The 6,000-nt window shown below is 43.3% G+C and overlaps 1 protein-coding gene across 3 annotated transcripts in view; it reads right to left on the bottom strand.

Moving 5' to 3' along the window:
* LOC308586965 (adhesion G protein-coupled receptor E3-like) overlaps positions 1–5,692 on the bottom strand; it is a 36,375-nt gene extending 30,683 nt beyond the window's left edge. Inside the window, exons 1-4 of one of the 3 annotated variants that reach the window (XM_081194168.1) lie at positions 3,372–3,423; positions 2,763–2,822; positions 1,339–1,409; positions 677–747 (exon numbers count right to left, since the gene is read on the bottom strand). The gene's annotated coding sequence lies outside the window, so the exon portion shown is untranslated. Of the gene's footprint in view, positions 1–676; positions 748–1,338; positions 1,410–2,762; positions 2,823–3,371; positions 3,424–5,673 lie in introns of those variants that run through there. The other 2 variants (XM_081194170.1, XM_081194169.1) reach the window with 2 other exon arrangements.
* Between the last annotated feature and the right edge of the window lie 308 nt (positions 5,693–6,000).

Raw genomic sequence — 6,000 nt, forward strand, 5'->3', positions numbered from 1 at the left:
TCATTAGATCAAGGGGATTGACCTCTAAAGTCCATCCATGCAAAGCCCCGATGCAGTCCAATATAGCCATTCACAGTCTTCATTTATCACACAATTCAACAACCCAAGCACACACTCAAGGATCACTACGTGTGTGTGTGTGTGTGTGTGTGTGTGTGTGAGAGAGAGAGAGAGAGAGAGAGAGAGAGAGAGAGAGAGAGAGAGAGAGAGTTATTGCCAATAGTGTGGTGCTGCCAAGGCACTACTGAGTAGCTCCAATAATAGCGATGTGTTCTCTCTGCTGTGTTTCTTCCATCCATTGCTTTGTTAAGAGCACACACTGTCCCATCGAAAAATAGAAAGTGCAAGAGGAATGTTAGAGATCTAAAAAAGATATTGGTTTTTTAAGTTACAGAGAGAAAATGCTAATATCAATAGGAAAGGTCTTGGAGTTCAGCATCTGCCTGGTTCTGGAATCCTGGTGCATCGAAAAGATGGGAGCATCTTGACTTTCTGGAGGTACTCTTGTGATGGAAAGGGGGTGTCTTCTTCTATGTTACGTCTACAAAAATGCAAAATAATCTTTTTTCAAAAAAAGGATAAGGCAACCAAACAAGGAATATTTGTCTGGATCTGAAACTTTCCTGTAGTCTGTCCAGTTTCATTCTGTTGTAATTTGGACATGGGAGATAGATACGAAAACACAGTACTGGATTATGGCTCTTCCACCTTCTGTTGTTTTCCTGAAGCAGTGCTTTCTTAATTTTTCTGGAAAATAAAAAAATCCATTATTTAATGTTTGCAGCAGTTTGTGATATACAGTGGTGCCCCGCAAGACGAATGCCTCGCAAGACGGAAAACTCGCTAGACGAAAGAGTTTTCCGTTTTGGAGGTGCTTCGCAAAACGAATTTCCTATGGGCTTGCTTTGCAAGACGACAATGTCTTGCGAGTTCCTGCTGGTTTTTCCCCTCCCCCCTTTTTCTAAGCCGCTAAGCCACTTATCAGCTGATCCGATCAGCAGATAAGCCGCTAAAAGCCGCTAATAATGCTAATAGCGCTAATCCGCTAATCCTTCAATGGGCTTGCTTCGCAAGACGAAGAAACCGCTAGACGAAGAGAATCACAGAACGGATTCTTTTCGTCTTGCGAGGCACCACTGTATAAGCAGAGCACGGGGAAAATTCAGAACAGTAGCTTTAACATAGGATGGATCAAGACGCATTAAAGAAGCGTTTCAGTCAAACGTGTTGTAAACTTCATGAAGGGAAATCACATCGATGAAAGACAGGACTCCACACCGCCATCTGGCGTCACAGTGTTATACACATATACCAGTAAATCTTTTTCCTAGATATAACCCTGTATCCTTCTTCACAGACTATGCCACTGCCATTGAAGTCCGTGTCTTCCTCATGCCCAGTAAAGAAACCTAGGAAAATAAAAAGTGTGTTTCAAGGGCAGAAATGGTCCCTCTTTCATCCAAATTCATCCAGAAGAGGTCTTATTGACAAGTACTTAGGAAGGTGTGGACAACCAGCAAATAGCTACGCCAAACATGCAGAAGCAGTACTAACTAGTGCAATGACTTTCATCTGAAAAGGGAACAATGATCAGCTCTATGCAATATTTTCAGACCATCTCTATTTTATACTGCCTTGGTTCCCTCTGAATAAATGTCAGCTTTTGATTAAGTCATAGTGATAGGATAGAGGGCCGTAGATGACCAAACAATGAGCAGCAATTGAGGGGATCTGGGATCCACACAAGGCCTCACAGGGTGGTAGACTCTCCTTCACTGATTGGGTGGTCATCTGTCATGGATGCTTTAGATGAGGCTCCTGCATTGTAGGAGGTTTGACAAGATGACTATCGGGGTCCCTTCCAACTCCATGATTCTATGGTGGTCCTGTCAGTTGAGTCACAGTGGCAGATGAATCATAGAATAGAATCATAGAGTTGGAAGAGACCACAAGGGCCATCGAGTCCAACCCCCTGCCGGACCGTCCTGCTTTACTCAGCATGAGCCAATGACAACGGTGGACCATGGCTGCACTCATCGCTACTAGCAAGTCAGCAGGCATGTGTCCAAATCATGTCACATGGAGTGCCTGTCAATATGGCAAGAGGCCAGGGAAAGTCTCCTCCATTTGACAGGAAAAGTAGTACAGTGGTACCTCGGGTTAAGTACTTAATTTGTTCTGGAGGTCTGTTCTTAACCTGAAACTGTTCTTAACCTGAAGCACCACTTTAGCTAATGGGGCCTCCCGCTGCTGCTGCTGCGCCGCCGCACAATTTCTGTTCCCATCCTGAAGCAAAGTTCTTAACCCGAGGTACTATTTCTGGGTTAGCGGAGTCTGTAACCTGAAGCGTATGTAACCTGAAGCGTATGTAACCCGAGGTACCACTGTACTTACTTCATCTCAGTATCTGGCAACTTGATGACAGCTATCCTTGAGACTGAGAATCCTAATCTGGCGATCCTGTCCTGGTTTTTGTTATGATTTAATATTTAAATTCTAAATGCTGCTTAGTCAATGGATTTTTGCAGCTGGTTCTGTGGCAATCAAATTCAAGCCAATGCTCTACTAATCTACAGCAATCTACACTGTGCCATGAGGTCACTTGTATATGGTTGCATGGACTTTATATGCTGATTTATAACAGGTGCAATTGCTGTGTTGGTGTCTGTTTAGTGTCAGGCACCACTCCATGGTGCTATGTGCACTATTCAGTTTATTTAGCATATGATTTGCTAATGCTGCAGATATGGTCCAAAATGTACCTTTCGATTCCAAAAGAATCCAATATGCAGCAGGGAGCTGTTGCTGTGGACCAAGTGCTCCTATTAAAAAAAGAAGAAGCATTTTTATCACTTTCTTTTTTTACTCACTTGCATATGTGTATTATACAAAATTGAAAATGGTGAAAACAGGAAGCTGCTGAACAAGGCACTTTAAGATGGGGGGTTAGCCGCCAGCTGGAGGATTGCCACTACTGCCACTGGGAGAAGCCCTCCCTGAAAATCACCAGCATAGTCCCACTTTTGCTGTCAACAAATAGCAAAAATGTTTTGAATGTTCCATAAAAATATGGAGTATACAAACACATTGACATAGCTGGAATTGCACTAGCCTGTCCCCACAAGTTCAAGTGAGCTCTATGCAGCGCAGGAGAACTAGCATCCCAGACTGGGCTTTGTAAAACCTTATTTTTCAATAATTTAAAAGCTGCTGTGGTTATGGATAACTTTAGAAAAGGGACAACATGATGAAAAGCAGGCTTTCACTGCAAAGAAAATGAGCTGGCGTAGATACACTGCATCACAGCCGCAGTAACTTAAGTTATCACTGACCTTCCCTCCCCATCCCGCAGCAGATGAAGTAATTTCTACCTTTTACATTTTCGAGGATGAGAAATCCGGAGATAATCCTGTGAAAAATGATCCAAACACCAAAATAAATTTGTGTTAAAAATCACCTGTTTGCTGGGATAGAAAGCCCTGTATTGATTCTTTTAGCAGAACGTTGCTGAGACGGCAGATGCTTGGAAATTAAGCAAAAAGATGTCTAAAGCAGAAAAGTCTTCCTCACAAAATTGAATGCATTCATCCTTAAAATGCCAAAGGGTCCTTTGCATTTTTACTGAAATAGATATCCTTCAAATTCAAGAAGGACACTGACAAACTGGAACGTGTCCAGAGGAGGGCAACCAAAATGGTCAAAGGCCTGGAAACGATGCCTTATGAGGAACGGCTAAGGGAGCTGGGCATGTTTAGCCTGGAGAAGAGGAGGTTAAGGGGTGATATGATAGCCATGTTCAAATATATAAAGGGATGTCACATAGAGGAGGGAGAAAGGTTGTTTTCTGCTGCTCCAGAGAAGCGGACACGGAGCAATGGATCCAAACTACAAGAAAGAAGATTCCACCTAAACATTAGGAAGAACTTCCTGACAGTAAGAGCTGTTCGACAGTGGAATTTGCTGCCAAGGAGTGTGGTGGAGTCTCCTACTTTGGAGGTCTTTAAGCAGAGGCTTGATAACCATATGTCAGGAGTGCTCTGATGGTGTTTCCTGCTTGGCAGGGGGTTGGACTCGATGGCCCTTGTGGTCTCTTCCAACTCTATGATTCTATGATTCTATGAAATATTCCCAGGTGTGTTTTTTTTCTGGAAGGGGCTGTAACTCCCTGCCGCTGCCTCCTCCTTAATCATAGAATCATAGAATTGTACAGTTGAAAGGGAGCATGAGGATTATCTAGCCCCTGCAATACAGGAAACTTTTGCCCAACATGGGGCTCAAATCTAAGACCCCAAAATCAAGAGTGCCATGCTTTACCGACTGAGCTATTGGGAGAGCCTGGTGTTCAACACAGTGCCAAAGCGAACACTCCATCAAGGCAAAGATTTCTCTTTGTGTGCTGGAAAGCCCTCCCTCCTTCTCCCCTCCCCCCACATGCCCCCTGGGGCTATTCTGGGGGTTCCCTCAAACCTCCAAAGCAGATGCTGGGGGCTGTGTGGGTGCATACAGGGGGAGGAAAGGGGTGGAAGTTGAGTTACACTAGTGCTAATCCTTGCATATGTGTCTACCACTTTCGCTGAAAATAGAGTGTGCTGAAGGCTTTGGCTAAATGGTCCTCATTGCAGTTTGTTGTGTTGTGGCCCAATGGAAGTTCTTGCACACGCCAAGCTTAACAGGCACTACCTTAAAATGAGCCACACAGGTTTCTCCCAAGTGCATAGAAGCCCTGGCAGCCTTAACAGCTGGAGGTAGTTTCGCACTGCTCCCATCATGATTCCTTTCTGCCTACGGATAGATCTGGTGGAAGCTAAACTACGGCCATCTCAATGTGGCATACCAGGATCAGAAAGGATCCTTTTCCCACCCCCACCCCTAATGCTCAGTGCGGACCGGATCTAGGTTTGCTTTCCTATAAGATGTTAGGAGCTATCCCAATAGGAACAAACATATTATAAAGATGTGCAAATAATTCAGTTGCAAAACCTTCTACAATAGATTTTTTTAAGTGTTAACTTCTACAGTCTTAGACTCAGTAGGAACGAGGCAGCCCTTCAGATGTCAAGGAAATAAACAACTATCTGACTTTTAGAAGACATCTGAAGGCAGCCCTGTTCAGCAAAGTTTTTAATGTTTGGTGTTTTATTGTATTTTTAATATTTTGTTGGAAGCCACCCAGAGTGGCTGGGGAAACCCAGCCAGATGGGTGGGGTATACATAATAAAATTATTATTATTATTATTATTATTATTATTATTATTATTATTATTAGAATAATAGAATCTGAAGAGACCCTGAGAATCATCTAGCCCAACTCCCTACAATGTAGGAATCCTTCCCTAGGTGGGCTCAAACCACCAACCAGCCAGGTGCACTGACTGGCATGTAGATTTCGTTTCTATGGGTTGCTCACTTTTATCTGCCTGCATAAGAAACACCTTTAAACCAAGTCAGACTATTTGTCTGTCTGTTTGTCCACTCTGACTGACATCAGCTCTGCAGGGTATCAGGAAGAAAAGAGTTATTTCACATTGCCTGCTACTACCTGATCCTCTTAACTGCTGATGACAGGGACTGAGACTGAGTCTGCCACCTTCTAGGTGCAATGCATTTGCTCTCTCTCTGAGCTATTTCTCCTTGCTTACGTTGGATTTCTTAGCCTAGCAATTTCCTACTCACCCAGAAGATAGCTGAGTGTAGTCCTCATGGTCTTGTTTGCAGTGAGGTAATGAATGCTTGAGACTTAAAGCATATAGGAACTGGGAAATGCTGACAGCAGATGTTTTGAACGAGTCATCACGTTACTCTACACTTTACATAATGAATATTTAAGTCAAGTGTATTTGGTCTACAGACCATACACATCAAATACACTGTAAGAGTATCAAGATAAGTGGGGTAGGGGGGAACAAAACACCTGTCCCCGCACACAAATTGTGCCCTTTTTGCAAGAACATTACAAAATCCAGAAACAGGTAAAAATACAGAAAATTTGGACTAATTTCC

Source organism: Podarcis bocagei (assembly GCF_964188305.1).
Source record: "Podarcis bocagei genome assembly, chromosome: 5".
NCBI classification, from domain to species: domain Eukaryota; kingdom Metazoa; phylum Chordata; class Lepidosauria; order Squamata; family Lacertidae; genus Podarcis; species Podarcis bocagei.